A 17,482-nucleotide genomic window follows, 5' to 3' on the forward strand; every position below is an offset into this window, starting at 1 on the left:
TTGAATGTTAATCGCTGTTAATAGAAAGGCTAGCAACCAAAACAAACAAACTAACTGCAGCTACTTTCAATAGATTCTAATAAAATATATCCCTCAAGTTTTATGGTCAAATGTAACGATTATTATGTCAAGAAACAACATTCTTCCTCTAATTAATAAATTCACAAACTCCCATTCATAAATGAATTTATTGAATTAGGCTCATTTGCAAAACTTTTATTACATGTTTTTCCTTCCCGTTTAATTCAAACAACAATTAAAGTCACTAATATCCCATCACATAATTTCATGCTCATGAATTTCACACAATGTATACACATTAGCCATCACCATTGCCATTGAACATGACTTTTAAGCTTTAATGTCTCATGTGACAGTCTTTTTGCTCACCCATCTCACACTATGTATACATATAGACCATCATAATTTTGGAAAATTTCCACACCCTCTTCATTTTAATAAAAACCAATCATGCTTAACAATATTTAAATTCATTATAATAATATTTTTACTTCATTTAATGATTAATCCCTTAGCTCTACCATCTGCCATAAAAATGAACTCGAAATCCTTATAAATCCTATGTTGGAAAAATATGGACATCACATATATAATACGCATAATTACATGTTATTATTTACTATCATGAAAGATTAGCCCAAATTAAAAGTGATCTAATTTGGTTAAGGTTTATTGGGCTTTAGTTATTAAATAAAGTATGGGCCAAATCTGTGTAGATACTCTAGTAACTAACTTCTAATTGATGATAGGTTGATTAGAAATTAGGGTTAATCTACAAAACTTATATATGAGGGTTATGGTCCCCAAATTACACTAACGTAACTTTTCTAATATCTCATCTTTAGAAAAGAGAGTGTGATACATACCAAAACTCAGGTTAGTAGAGTTGGCTTTGTAAAACTGAGAGTGCTCATGCCCCAATTTATAAGGTTATCCTTGAGCGTTTGTAAATATATGAGTTAATAGCCTAATGGTTAAGTCTTAGAGAATCCGCCTTAGAGTCCTAAATTCGAGCCCTTCCCTCTCAATTTCTTTTTAGAATTTTTGGCAATACAGTTGTCACACCCCAAAATATATACGATTAAGTAATAAGATTAAACAAGAAATAAGCTATAGGCCGAATGGTTAAGTGACAGTGCATGCATCTTAGAAGCCTTAGGTTCAAGCCTTTTCTTCCCTTTTCATTTTTATTTAATTTTGATTGTAACATCCTCAAAATATATGTGCGGTTCAATGTTTAAATTAAGCAAGAAATGAGCAATAGGATCAATGGTTAAGTGTTAGTACTCTTTCCTAGAGATCTTGGGTTTGAGCCTTCTCCTTCCACTTTTTTTTTCCAATTTCGGCAAGCTTATGGGAAGTTTGCATGTGCTAGGGTTTACAAACCTCAATAATTTAGCCAATTCTTTCCTAACTAGAATTTACATCTTGCCCTTTCTCAAAATCCTAATATAATTTTCTTTCCATTTTCATTTTATTTTCTTTTTCCTCATATACTATCTTATTTTTGCACCCTAATTCCATCTTTTGTGCTACCAAAATTTTCCCTTATTAAATCGCTCCTGTTCATTGATTTCTATCGGAGTTTAGATTATCTTTAGTAGGATCCATTACCTTTTCCAAGAATTCGCAAGTACACTTTTTTCAATGATTAGATCTCGTATATCCATTGTCCAATCCTCAATATTAATCTTTTCAAGTTGTTTAATCGGTTTCTGTCGGATTTTGTCAAAATCCCTACCATTGAATTTAACATCTGAATACTTGTATGGTTATCGTTTGAAGGACCGAATCTAGGTGAATCAGATCAAAATCGATAGTGAGGAACATCAATTAGACCCATGGTGAAAGGTGTGCGTCTTTTCCAAGTGAATTGGTGGTGATCGTGTGTAGGGTTAGGGCCACAATGTCTCCCACACGAGTGTGTGGACCACACAACTATGTGCCCTTGTAAATCGTAGGGTAGTTTGCCTTCCACACGACCTCAACTTGTTACACGGCCTGCCACAGGGTCATGTCCTTCCTGTAGGGTAAAATTATCATTTTCCATAAGACATCAGATTGTTACACGGCCTGGTCACACGACTATGTGACCCATGTTTTATAATTTTACCCAAAAAATTATGAATTGCTTAGTTTAGTCCTTATATAGTCCCCAAATTGTTTTTTAAGATTTTATTGACTCAATTGAGTCCCTGATGTAACACCCCTAACCCATGTCAGTCACCAGAACAGGGTTATAGAGCATTACCAGAATTTACAGATCAAATACAGATATTTCATACCATTTAACATTTATATCAGAAATCAATCATATTGTCCCTTATATAAGCCCTCGAGGCCCAAAATATGTGGTAGAAACAAGTTGGGACTAAACCATGTACTCAGAGAATTTTTCGTAAAAATTTAAAATTTTTCCAAAGTGTAAGGGACACACGCCCGTGTGGCCAAGTCGTGTGGGCATTTGAAATAGGGCACACGGCCATGTCCCAACCCGTGTCAGTACCCGTGTAACTCTCTGGCTTGGGTCACACGGCCAAGTCACACGCCCGTGTGCTAGGTCGTGTGACCATTATTAAATAGGTGCAGGGGTCACACGGTCAAGCCACATGCCCGTGTGCCAGGCAATGTGATCAATTCTGAGCATGCTGTTTTGAAATTTTAAAGATGCAGGGGACACATGGCCAAGTCACAGGCCCATGTGCAAGGCCGTGTCTCACAAACGGCTAAGACACTAGCCCGTGCCTCTGCCCGTGTGGACAAAATAAGACTATTTCCAAGCCTTATTTCTCACCCAATTTGTATTCCACCTACATCAACTTAACACTTTCACAAGCCAATATAATACATTCAAATCAAGCCAAAACTAAGTCTTATACATGACATATCAACTCATATGTTCAATTATCCAAACATACTAAAAGAACCATACATACATATAGGCATATTTTACAAAATTTATACTATCATAAACCAATCCTCAATATGCCTATATGATTTCCATCATTTATCCATTTCAAACACACATCAACATATTAAGGCCACTTTTAACATATCAAAACATACCAATTACAAGCCATACCAATGGCTAATTTCAACAAAACACATACGTGTACTCCTTGACCACTTTTAGCCTATACATGTCATTATAACTTAAAATTTAATTTACTATTTATACCAAAATGAGCTGATTGATAGTGTGAGATATCTCCACCAAGCTTTCAAATCAACGAGCTTCCGACAAACTATAAAATAGTGAAAATAAAACAAAGTAAGCATTTAATACTTAGTAAGTCCGTATAACAGGAAATTAACTTACCATTTAATTCACATTTAAGGTAAGCTAATTAAACATGCTCAAACCAATTTGGCCAATTGCCTAAGCACATATCCTCATCAAGCATGTTAGTCATGTAATTCACATGAATATCAAGAAACATATATGAGCTCATCAATAATCAATTTCCATATACTTATACTTTTCACATTAAGCATTCATGAAATATGTACAAATATGTACAATTCATCTCAGATTCATATTATTCCATATTAGAACTTTGTCTGTTGAATCATTTAAAACATCTGTGGGTACACGGGTTGTACACACTAGGTGTACAAAATTTGTATTCCCTTAATTCATTTTCTGGAATGCTCATACGAGCACATAAACAGGAAGCTCTTCCGAGCCATATAACGGAAAGCTCATGTGAGTCATGTAACGGGAAGCTCTGGAGAGCTATTAATGGGAAGCTCATACGAGCCAATATCGAGAAGCTCCAGAGAGCAAATTAGTCGGGAAGCTCATGAAAGAGCCTTTAATCAGGAAGCTATAAAGAGCCATATGTTAGGATGCTCATAAGAGCGATGGTGTGTCCACAACACATGCAGGACCACAACCAATCGGGATGCTCCGAAGAGCTATTAACAGAAAGCTCGCAAGAACCATTTAATGGGGAGCTCATGTGAGCTAATAACGGGACGCTCTTTTGAGCTGTGGTGTGTCTGAAACATTTGGAGGACCACTACCAATTCGGGAACCCTGTATCCATCGAATCTCATTTATCCAAACGAGGCTTATTATTTATCTGGAATTGTCGGATATGATCAATTTCGTATATATATGGCATTTATACAATTCACATATACAACATTAAGTTCAAACGTATAAATATACATAATTTAGCTACACGAACTTACCTCGACAATTGTACGTTGATTTGTTGCCTACTAATCCGACACTTTCTCTTTTTCTCGATTTAATTCCGTATTTTATCTACTCGGATCTATACGAGAAAATTTAACTCAATTTAATACAATTCATATTCAATTCAATTCAATTCAATTCACATCTTAGGCCAAATTACCATTTTTCCCCTATACATTTATTTAATTACGATTTCATCTCTAGGCTCGGAAAATGAAATTCATACAATTTAATTCTTATTCCAAACCTAGCCAATTTTTACATGTAACATTAAAAGCCCATGTATTTCATAAAATTCAGAATTTTTCCATGAATTTTACATTTTTACAATTTAGTCCCTAAATCATAATTTCATCAAAATTTATTTTACAGAAGTTGTTTATCGATCAACAACCTTTCATTTTCTACCATAAATTTCATAATTCATACATAATCATCTATGGAAAAACCCTAGTACTTTGATAAATTTGCAAATTAATTCCCGAGATAGCTAGATTAAGCTATTACGATCTCGAAAACATAAAAATCATTAAAAACGAGACTTGAATACTCACCTAATTGAGCCAAAATAACTTGCTTAAACTCAAGTCTCCATAACTAGGGTTTCCATCTTTTAATTTAGGAAAGATGATAATATGATGATATTTTCTTTTATTTTATAACTTATCATCTTTTTATCTTTTCTCTTTCCAATTTCATCTTTTTCTTTTCTTAATTTTCTAAGGATGAATCATCATAATTATCTACTAACTTCTGTTAAAAGTATATTTGCCATATAAAGACCTTCAATTTTGAATTCCATAGCTATTTGATTCTTTTAGCTACTAGAATTCAAAATTTTCATTTTATGCAATTTGGTCCTTTTTATCAATTAAACATGTAATCAATAAAATTTTTTTTAACAAAATTTTTATACAATATTCCTATCATACGGTAGAGCATAAAATTAATTTAAAATAAAATTACTTCTGAACTAGGATTTGTGGTCTTGAAACCACAGTTCTGATTTCACTAAAAATGGGCTGTTATAACTCTCCCACCTTAAAGAATTTTCGTCCTTGAAAATCTTACTTATAAAGGGGTTCGGATATTGCTTTCTCATTGTTTCGTTAGGTTTCCAGTTAGCTTCTTCTATACCGTGTCGTTTCTAAAGAACTTTTACTAAAGCTAACTTTTTATTTCTCACTTTTTTCACCTTACGTGCTAGAATTTTGATTGGTTCTTCACCGTAAGTCAAGTCAGGTTGAATCTTGACATCTGTCGGAGTGATAACATGTAAAGTGTTTGACCGATACCATCATAACATAGACACGTGAAAGATATTGTGAATCCTGTCAAGTTCTGGTCATAGTGCCAATCGATAGACAACAGGTTTGATTTTTTTAATAACCTTATACGGCCCAATAAATCGCGGACTCAATTTGCCTTTGCGGTCAAACCGAAGAACTTTCTTCCACGGTGAAACTTTCAAGAATACCTTGTCGCCAACTTTAAATTCTATTTCTTTCTGTTTAAGATATGCATAGGATTTCTAACGATCAGAAGCTACTTTTAAACTATCTTAGATCACTTTCACTTTTTCTTCGTTTTCACGGATCAGATCAACTGAATATATCTTTTTCTAACTAATCTCAATACAGTAAAACAAAGTTCTACATTTATGACCATACAGAGCCTCATACGGTGCCATTTTAATACTTGATTGATATCTATTATTATATGTGAAATCAACTAAAGACATATATTTTTCCCAATTGCCTTCGAATTCTAGAACACAACACCTAAGCATATCTTCTAGAATCTGTATCACACGTTCAAATTGACCATCTGTTTGAGGATGGAATGCAGTACTGAAATATAATTGTGTACCTAAAGCTTCTTGTAACTTGTTCAAGAATCAAGATGTGAATCGCAGATCTCTATCAGAAATAATAGAAACTGGTACACCATGTAATCTAACAATTTTTGAAACATACAATTCTGCTAATCTGTCCAGGAAAAAATCCATACGTACTAGAATGAAATGTGCAGACTTTTTCAGACGATCAACATTACCCAAATGACATCTTTCTTTTTTGGAGATAAGGGTAACCTGATACAAAGTCCATAGTAACTCTTTCCCATTTCCATTCCGGTATTGTCACTGGCTATAAGAGTCCTAAAGGTACCTGATGTTTAACTTTAACTTGCTGGCATATCAAACATCTGGATACGAATTTAGAAATATCACGTTTCATTCCCGGCCACCAGTACATCTATTTTAAATCATTGTACATTTTATTACTCCCTGGATGAACAAACATAGTACTATTATGAGCTTCATGTAAAATTTTCTGTACAAGCTCCGAATTCTTTGGTACACAAATTCTGCCTCGGAATAACAAACAATCATCAGGTCCAGTCTAAAATTCTGAATAAGAAATCGATTCACACTGTACCCATTTAGCTTGTAACTCATTATCCCTTTTCTGAGCTTCGTAAATTTGTTGTAGAAATGTCGACTGAGCTTTTAACTTAGCTAAGATTGAACCATCATCAGGCAATGACAATCAGGTATTCATTGCTGCAAGGAAAATGGAGACTTTCTACTCAGAGCATCTACAACCACATTTGCTTTTCCAGGATGATAATCAGTTACTAAATCATAATCTTTTAATAGCTCAAACCACCTACTTGTCTCAAATTCAAATCTTTCTACGACATCAGATACTTTTAAATTTATGATCGGTAAATATATGACACTTTTCACCGAACAAATAGTGTCACCAAATTTTTAGTGCAAAAACAATTGTTGCCAATTCTAAATCATGTATCGGGTAATTCTTTTCATGTGGTTTAAACTGTCTAGAAGCATAGGCTATGACTTTACCTTCTTACATCAAAACACAACCTAAACCGTTCAATGATGCATCACTGTAAATCACAAATTCCTTACCCGACTCAGGCTGAACTAGAACTGGTGCTTCACTCAACAGGGCTTTCAACCGGTTAAAACTTTGCTGAGATTTTTCAGTCCATTCAAAATTGACATCTTTTTGCAACAGCCGTGTCATCAGCGAAGCTATCATTGAAAACTCTTGTACAAATCTACGATAGTAACTGGCTAATCCCAAAAAAATTCTAACTTCAGACACATTTTTCGTTTGTTTCTAGTTAACAATAGCTGAAATTTTATTCAGATCAACTCTAATGCCTTCAGCCGACACATATGGCCAAGAAAACCAGCTTCCTGAAGCCAAAATTCACATTTGCTAAATTTAGCAAACAGTTGTTTCTCACGCAGAGTTCGCAGAACACTTCTCAAATGATTAGCATGCTCAGTTTCATCTCGAGAATATACCAGGATGCCATCAATAAATACCACCACAAATCTATCTAGATACGACCATAAAACTCTATTCATTAAATCCATAAACACTGTAGGTGCATTAGTTAAGCCAAATGACATCACAAGGAATTCATAATGTCCGTACCTGGTTTTGAAGGTTGGTTTTTACACATCTGAGTCTTTCACTTGTAACTAATAATAACCAGAACGGAGATCTATCTTTGAGAACACTATGACACTTTTCAACTGATCAAATAAGTCATCAATACGAGGTAGTGGATACTTATTCTTGATTGTGACTTTATTGAGCTGCCGGTAATCAATACATAATCTTAAGGATTCATCGTTTTTCTTAACAAACAGAACTGGTGCACCCCAAGGTGAAAAACTAGGTCGAGCAAAACCCCTGTCAGTCAATTCTTGCAACTGTACTTTCAACTCCTTTAATTCTGTCGGAGCCATTTTATGGGTTACTATAGATATCGGTGTTGTCTTCAGAACAAGATCTATAGAAAATTCCACTTCTCTAACCGGCGATAATCTAGGTAACTCTTCCGGAAACACATCAGAATATTCACAAACCACTGACACTGATTTAATCTTTGATTCAGACACTTTAGTGTCCAACACATAAGCAAGATAAGTATCATACCATTTTCTGACATATTTCTATGCTGACATCGCTGATATCACATTAGACGTACCATCCAAATCATCAGATTCAAAACAGATCATTTCACCATTTTGACATTTCAGTACAATATGCTTTAGTTTACAATTTACCACTGCATCATGCTGAGTTAACCAATCCATATGCAGAATCACATCAAATTCATCAAATGGTAATAACATCAAATCAACTGGGAAATAATAACCCCAAATCATTAATGGACAATTCTTGCAAATTTTATCAACCATCACATACTGGCCTAGGGGTTTGATACTTTAACCACGAATTTAGTGGACTCAACAGGTAAATTTTTATTCGACACTAAATTCATGCAAACATATGAATGAGTTGAATCGGGATCAATCAAAGTAGTTATATTAATATCAAGAAGAAAAAAAGTACCAGTAATGACATCGGGTGCATAAGCATCCTCTCGTGCACGAATAGCAAATGTTTTTACTGGTACTCGTGCTTCAGATCTGATGGTTGAATCTTTTGTCGTACCCTTACTACCACTCACATTTCTGGGATTACGAGGTGGTCTACCTATTGTAGCAGGGTTGCTCGGCCTTGAAGTTTGAACAATATCTTTTTCAGTCCTTTTCGGGTAGTCTCTAAGATGGTGGTCAAAGGAGCAACATCTAAAACAAGCTCCACTTTTCATGCGACACTCTCCAAAATGTAGTTTATTATAGTGCTTGCATCTTGGTTTGGTGTTTCTAACACTACCCGCACTTGCTACAGATGTATCCTGGGATCTTGGATTGGAACGTTGAATACTTCTTTCTCTTTCAGAGTACCCAGCAGAGGTGCTAGAACGGTCATGATATCTTTTTGATGTTTTTGAATCCAACTGTTGTGATTTCCTCTTAAATCTTTTATGAGAAGTTCAGGCTTCAATTTCAACTTGTCTTTTTTCTTTACTCAGCTCTTTATCTTTATAAGCTCGGTCAACCAGTACAACAAATTCTTTTAGTTTAAGAATCCTGACTAGTGATTTTATGTCTTGATTCAAACCCTCTTCAAACCGTTTACACATTGCAGTTTCAGTCGAGATACATTTTTTGGCATATTTACTTAGCCAAAAAAAGTCTCGTTCATACTCCGATACAGTTATGTGACCCTGTTTAAGTTCCAGAAATTCTTTTCATTTCTGATCAACGAATCTCTGACTGATATATTTCATTTTGAATTTAGTTTGGAAAAATTCCCAAGTGACCATCTTCTTCAGTACAACTAAAATTAAAGTGTTCCACCACTTGCAAGTTGAGTCTTTTAACAGTGATACAACACATTTTAGACATTTAGTTGATGTACAGGACAATTCATCCAGAACCCTGATAGTGTTTTCTAGCCAGAATTCAACTAGTTTAGGATCATCTTCGACTGTAGCTCTAAACTCGTCAACACTATATTTACGGATTTTATCTACAGGAGGCTTACTAGTTCTAACATGTTCTATACCTTGAGGCATATCGGGAACCGGTTGAGAAATAAGAGGGGGTGGAGGTTGTTGTACAACCAGATTTGTTCTTATAAATTCTGTAAACCACTCATTTATCATTTGGAAGAAGGTTTCTTTAGCCTCTCCTCCTCGGCCCTTAGATACATGCCTTCTATTACTTGAAGCTGCTATTTGAACTTAAGCTTGAGCATTGCTTTCAGCTTCTTCAGATTTAGCTCGGTTGGATGACATTACTATATGACAAACATATTTAAAATGGTTAAGATATATCACACTATCACGGGTTATATAATGGCATGTATAGATAGACTCATACATGCTACGTTAGTTCAAGAATCGGCTAAACTTGGCTCTAATACCAATAAATGTAACACCCCTAACCCATGTCCGTTGTCGAAAAATTGTTATAGAGCATTACCGAAATTTATAGATCAAATACAGATATTTCATACAATTTAACATTTATATTAGAAATCAATCATATTGTCCCTTATATGAGCTCTCGAGGCCCAAAATATGTATTAGAAATAAGTTGGGACTAAACCCGGTACTTAGAGAATTTTTCGTAAAATTTCAAAATTTTCCAAAGTGCAGAGGACATGCACCCGTATGGCCAAGCCGTGTGGGCATTCGAAATAGGGCACACGGCTGTGTCCCAGCCTGTGTCCGTACTCGTTTAACTCTCTGGATGGGGTCACACGGTCAAGTCACACACCCATGTGCTAGGCCGTGTGAACATTATTAAATAGGTGGGGGTCACACGACAAAGCCACACGCCCGTGTGCCAGGCCGTGTAATCAATTCTAAGCATTCTGTTATGAAATTTTTAAGATGCAGGGGACACACAGCCAAGTCACATGCCCATGTGCTAAGCCGTGTGTCACACATGACTGAGACACAAGCCCGTGTCTCTGCCCGTGTGGACAAAATAAGGCCATTTTCAAGCATTATTTCTCACCCAATTTGTATTCCACCTACATCAACACTTTAGCACTTTCACAAACCAATATAATACATTCAAATCAAGCTAAAACTAAGTCTTATACATGAAATATCAACTCATATGTTCAATTATCCAAACTTACCAAAACAACCATACATACATATAGGCATATTTTACCAAATTTATACTATCATAAACCAATCCTCAATATGCCTATACGATTTCCATCATTTATCCATTTCAAACACACATCAACATATTAAGGCCACTTTTTACATATCAAAACATACCAATTACAAGCCATAACAATGGCTAATTTAAACTAAACACATACGTGCCATCATTGACTACTTTTAGCGTATACATGCCATTATAACCTAAAATTTAGTTTACTATTTATACCGAAACGAGCTGATGGATAGTGTGAGATATCTCCACCAAGCTTCCAATCCAACAAGCTTCCGACGAACTATAAAATAGAGGAAATAAAACAAAGTAAGCATTTAATCCTTAGTAAGTCCGTATAACAGGAAATTAACTTACCATTTAATTCACGTTTAAGGTAAGCTAATTAAACTTGCTCAAACCAATTTGGCCAATTTCCTAAACACATATCCTTATCAAGCATGTTAGTCATGTAATTCATATGAATATCAAGAAACATATATGAGCTTATCAATAATCAATTTCCATATACTTGTACTTTTCACATCAAGGGTTCATGAAATATATACAAATCATATCATTGTATTTCAAATATATACTCGCAACAATTCATCTCAGATTCATATTATTCCATGTCAGAACTTTGCCCAGTGAATAATTTAAAACATCGATGGATACACGAGTAGTGCACACTAGGTGTACAAAATCTGTATTTTGTCAATTCATTTTCGGGAATGCTCATACAAGCACATAAACGGGAAGCTCTTCTGAGCCATATAATGGGAAGCTCATGTGACCCATGTAACGGGAAGCTTTAGAGAGCCATTAACGGGAAGCTCATACGAGCCATATCGGGAAGGTTCAAGCAAGCCAATATCGAGAAGCTCTAGAGATCCAATTAGTTAGGAAGCTCATGAAAGAGCCTTTAACAGGGAAGCTACAAAGAGCCATATATCAGGATGCTCATAAGAGTGGTGGTGTGTCTACAACACATGCTGGATCACAACCAATCGAGATGCTCCGAAGAGCTGTTAACAAAAAGCTCACTAGAACCATTTAACAGGAAGCTCATAAGAGCTAATAACGGGACGCTCTTTCAAGTTGTGGTGTGTTCGCAACATATGCAGGACCACAACCAATTTGAGAACCCTATATCCATCGAATCTCATTTATCCAAACGGGACTTATTATTTATTTGGCTTTGTCAGATATGTGATCAATTTCATATATATATATATGGAATTTATAAAATTCACATATAAAAAATTAAATTCAAACATATAAATATACATAATTTAGTTACACGAACTTACCTCGACAATTTTACGTTGATTTGTTGTATACTAATCTAAATATACATAATTTAGTTAGAGGAACTTACCTCGACAATTGTACGTTGATTTGTTGTATACTAATCTGACACTTTCTCTTTTCCTAGATCTAATTCCGAATTTTGTCTATCCAGATCTATACAAGTAAATTTAACTCAATTTAATACAATTCATATTCAATTCAATTCACATCTTAGGAAAAATTACCATTTTGCCCTTATACTTTTATTTAATTACGATTTCATCCCTAGGCTCGGAAAATAAATTCATGCAAGTTAATCCTTATTCCTAGCCTAGCCAATTTTTACATGTAACATTAGCAACCCATGTAATTCATAAAATTTAGAATTTTTCCTTGAATTTTACATCTTTACAATTTAGTCCCTAAATCACAATGTCATCAAAATTCACTTTACAAAAGTTGTTTATCTATCAACAACCTTTAATTTTCTACCATAAATTTCATAATTCATACATTCTCATCTATGATAAAACCCTAGTACTTTGATAAATTTGCAAATTAATTCCCAAGATAGCTAGATTAAGCTATTACGAACTCGGAAACATAAAAATCATTAAAAACATGACTTGAATACTTACCTAATTGAGCCAAAATAACTTGCTTGAACTCAAGTCTCCATAACTAGGGTTTCCATCTTTTAATTTAGGAAAGATGATAATATGATGATATTTTCTTTTATTTTATTACTTATCATCTTTTTATCTTTTCTCTTTTTAATTTCATCATTTTCTTTTCTTAATTTTCCAAGGATGAATCATCATACTTATCTACTAACTTCTTTTAATGGTCTATTTGCCATACAAGGACCTCCAATTTTTAATTACATAGCTATTTAATCCATTTAGCTACTAGAATTCAACTTTTGCATTTTATGCAATTTGGTCCTTTTTATCAATTAAACATGTTATCGGTAAAATTTTCCTTAAAATTTTTTTTATACAATATTCCTATCATACAATAGACCATAAAATAATTTTAAAATAAATTTTCTTCCTAACTCAAATTTGTGGTCCTGAAACCACTGTTCCGATTTCACTGAAAATGGGTTGTTACAACTGATATTATAAATATGCTGAAATTTGTGATTTAATGACTAAATTGCCACTGATATATTGTATGATTTGGGAATGTTACATGTATACTGATACCGTAGTTCTGATAAATTGTCATTAATTTTACTGTTTCTGCCCTACTGAGTACATGTTAAGCTTGTCCACCGATTCTGTTGAACTGAATACATGTCAAGCATGTCTATTATTTTTGCACTATTCTATTACAAACATGTCATATTACATTGCATGGGGTGGAACGATATGTATGGAGGAAGTAGTGGCAGTTTAATAATATGCAAACATTGGTGGTTCATTCACAACTTATTGACAGTCAATCTGCAAACTTTTTAAGTAAAAATACTGATGGTTTAACCATAAATTTTTTAATGGAAATTTATCTGCAAATTAGTAGTGGTTTATCCACAACGCGGTGTGTAGGGATGGATGACTTCTGGAGAACTTTTACTGTGGGGTGTAGCGGAGTTAGGTAGAATCTTTTCTGATAAACTAAAATTGCATTATCATTCATAAACATGTACATGCAAAATTGTGAATTCTTAAATATTATATTGACGTGTTGATCTGAAAAAAATTGATACTTTGAATTGCTATACGATTGTGTTTATTCTAAGAATTGTCATTTCATACTCTTTGTGTAACATCCCACCGGACGAAGCACTAGTGTTCGAATACTATTTATAGAAGTAAGGTTTATATAGTAAGTTCTGAGTAGGTAGGTATTAAATTTGACTAAGTGAATGAGCCTATGGTTGCGCCTTTGGGCGAGGTCTACATTAGGCGAGTTTGGTGGTTTGGCGGACTCTTCTGAAGAGTATACGCCACTTTAGCTGTTAGACGAAATGTTAAGCCATTAGTGTTAAGACCTTAATTTGAAAAGAATCGTATGCTTTATTATTATTTTATTATCCTAGTTGAACAATATGTTTAGACGAATGAGAATTTGGTTAGTATAGGACTACGTTCTTGTAACCTGTTAGACCCGCATTTATGAAGAGAAAGAAGTGCTTAGTCACAAGGAATGAGGGGTTTGGAGGGAAATCAAACTTATCGATTAAGTTTTTCCTTTCGTGTATATTTGTATAAAGCGAGCTTTGGCTTCCTGAGCAAGTTTTATGCTTTCTTTGGCAACCATATTTTCTTCCTAAACCTTCTTTGAAATTTTCTCCTAGAAAATTTTAGACTTAAGACTTGCTTGAAGATTTTCAGCTCGCTAGACTCAGCTAACTCCATCGTTGCTTAGTACCTAATAAATATTTATGAAACTCATGTTATTTTCATGGTTATTTTCAGGGCCTTAATGTTCCATGCTTATGGGTCAGTTTAAGGGGTTAGGCAGGAAACTTTCAGATTCTAGGTTTTTTGATTCATGTTCTTGTGAACTTGTTTAGTTTTCTGGTGCAATGAACTGATAAGTTTAACTATTTATACTATAGCTTAAGATACTCATGAGGGCTCCCGTGATAAGGGCAAAAGTCCTGCTGTTTGAACATTCCTGCCTTTTCTGGTGAGTTCCTTATTATTTCCATGTGTATGTATAATGTTCTCGTTTATGTTTGATTGAGGTAAGCACTCTTATGCTATAAGATGATCTGTTTGTGTATGGGTAATAAAGGTTCATGGTTATAAGTTTGACTTAGTTGTCTGTGTAAATGGAGTAAGGACCTATCTTCGTGTTTAAGCCACCACCTATTGTTTCTGGAATGAACAATATAAACTAAGTTATGGAAATGAAATCATGGCGATGCCTTCAATGATATGAGAATTGAATTGACAAATCGTGATACATGAAAAGAGTTCATATAGCCTCTGGTAGGGTAAGAGTTATTGCAAACCAGATTGACAAATCATGGCAGAACAAATGAAATGAATGCTAAGGCTTGATCATGGACTTGGGTATGGCTAGCACGAAGAAGGTGGTCTGCATGGTTACATGGGCATAGTGAATACGCCAAAGGAATATTGTCTACAGTAAAGTCTGTTTCTGTATGGTATTCGCCCAATGGGAAAATTGTATGACTTGTTGAGTTGAAAAAGTTAATTGGTATTATAAATAGCTATTGAGATGTTTGCTCTGGAAATCACTAAGTTCTTTAAACATATTTAATTACCTTTCCTTCTTAGGATCGTTGATGAAGTAAAAGACTTTTTAAAGACTACTCCACAGGGCATCTTTTGCCATGAGATTTCTAAGTTTTTTGTATACTAAAGCTATTCTTTTGAAATCGTTAATTCAATGAAACCTCAATGAAGTTATTATGTTTTTGCAAAGTATCGAACTATTTACCATGAATTATTAATGTTTGTCTAATTATATGTATATGTATACAACGCTGTAGTTAAATATATATTTACGCCAAATATGGTTTTAAGAGCTTCTATGTTTTCATTTTCCATGAAAATGTATAACCTTATTTATCATTAATTTCACAAAGGATTTACAACTCATATTTATTTGAACTGTACTTTTATGAAGAGCACGCCTGTACAAGTTCAAGGGAAAATATTTTAAAGTAGTGTCACGCCAAACTTGGGTCCTCCTTAAAGATCGGGTTTGGGGCGTTACACTTTGTCTACTATTTTACATTGATTTTCTTGTGATTGCAGTTATACTGAGCTCGTTAAGCTCACCCCTTTTAATTTCCATCTTTACAGATAATCCTCAAGGTTAAGATGCAGACTCAGCATCTGGAGGGCTCGGCTCGGATAGTTTTTTTTATAAAAATATTTAGACTTATTATTTGAAATTTCTATTATTTGAAAACTTTATTGTTTTATTTGAGCTGTTGCATGGGACTTAGGTTTTGAGTTTATTTTTGGCATGCATGGCATTATAGTTGTTTAGAATATTGAAACTTGGATAATAAATTTATGATACATGAAATTTGGATTTTAATTAAAACTATGTCGAATATCACTTTTCCGTTGCATTATTATGTAAATGAGATTTGAAAAAAATATAAAATTAAAAATAAAATTTTGCAAAGTAATCATTAAAATCAACTGATTTTTGAAATTAGATTGTATCTTTTAGGAACATGATAAATTTTTCTATTAAAATAAACGAAAGTTTTAAAATGATTGTTTCGTAAACTCCAATAGTCTTATCAGGACATTTTGGTGGCCAATGTAACCTCCAGAATTCTACTGTAACATCTAGGTCGGGTCAGAGAGATTATATTTGGTGGTATCAGAGCCAGATTATCAAAACCTGGGTTGTGAATTTTTAACAAGTCTGCATGCATTTTTTAAAAAAAAGAAGGGGTATCTTGGGAAAAAACAATGCAACAAACAATTGAAAAATGATTTCTTTAAAGAAATCAAATTCAAGACTCCGATGCCATTCCCAACTCAGTTACTAATACTTATAAAAGTTATAGACAAACTGCAGTTAAACATTAGACTGAAAACACTTAAGAAATAACTAAGAACTTTGCTTCTGTACTGTAGATAAGCATAAAACTTTAGACTCGAAAAAACGATAGTGTTTCTGTTCAACTAGGCATTTGTGGTAGATGAAACTGTTAGTGAAGTTACTGTAGCTAGTCCTTTGAGACTGTCCATGGTAGGGAATATGATCTTCAAGAGAATCCATTAGAGGTTTAAGAGAAGTATTGTCTAGAACTACATTGGAATCAGAGTTTTGCAACGAAAGCATGGTTGATTTAAAAAGAGGGAGAACAAATTTTACGGCTAAGCGATTGGCGTGCCAACAAGGAAATTTTGGGGATGAAATTTCTTTTTAGAAGGGGTAAGTTTTCACATCCCAAAAATCAGGTTAGTAAAAGTGGTCATGCCTCATTTTATAAGGTTATCCTTGTGCGTTTATAAATAAATGAGCTACTAGCCTAATGGTTAAGTGTTAGAGAATCCACCTTCAAGTCCCAAGTTTGAGCCCTTCCCTCTCAATTTTTTTAGAATTTTCAACAATCCAGTTGTCACAACCTGGAATATATATAGTTAAGAAATAAGATTAAACAAGAAATAAGCTACAGGCTCAATGGTTAAGTGATAGTACAATCCACTTGTCACACCTCTAAATAAATACAGTGAATAAATAAGATTAAAGAAGAAACGAGCTATATGCTTAATGGTTATGTGATAGTGCATCCATATTAGAAGCCTTAGGTTCGAGAGTCTCCTTGTCCTTTCATTTTTTATTTAATTTCATTCATAACACCCCGAAATATATGTACGGTTCAATGTTTAAATTAAGCAAGAAATGAGCAACAGGCTCAATGGTTAAGCGTTAGTACTCATTCC

Source organism: Gossypium hirsutum, chromosome D01, assembly GCF_007990345.1.
Source record: "Gossypium hirsutum isolate 1008001.06 chromosome D01, Gossypium_hirsutum_v2.1, whole genome shotgun sequence".
Lineage (NCBI taxonomy): Eukaryota > Viridiplantae > Streptophyta > Magnoliopsida > Malvales > Malvaceae > Gossypium > Gossypium hirsutum.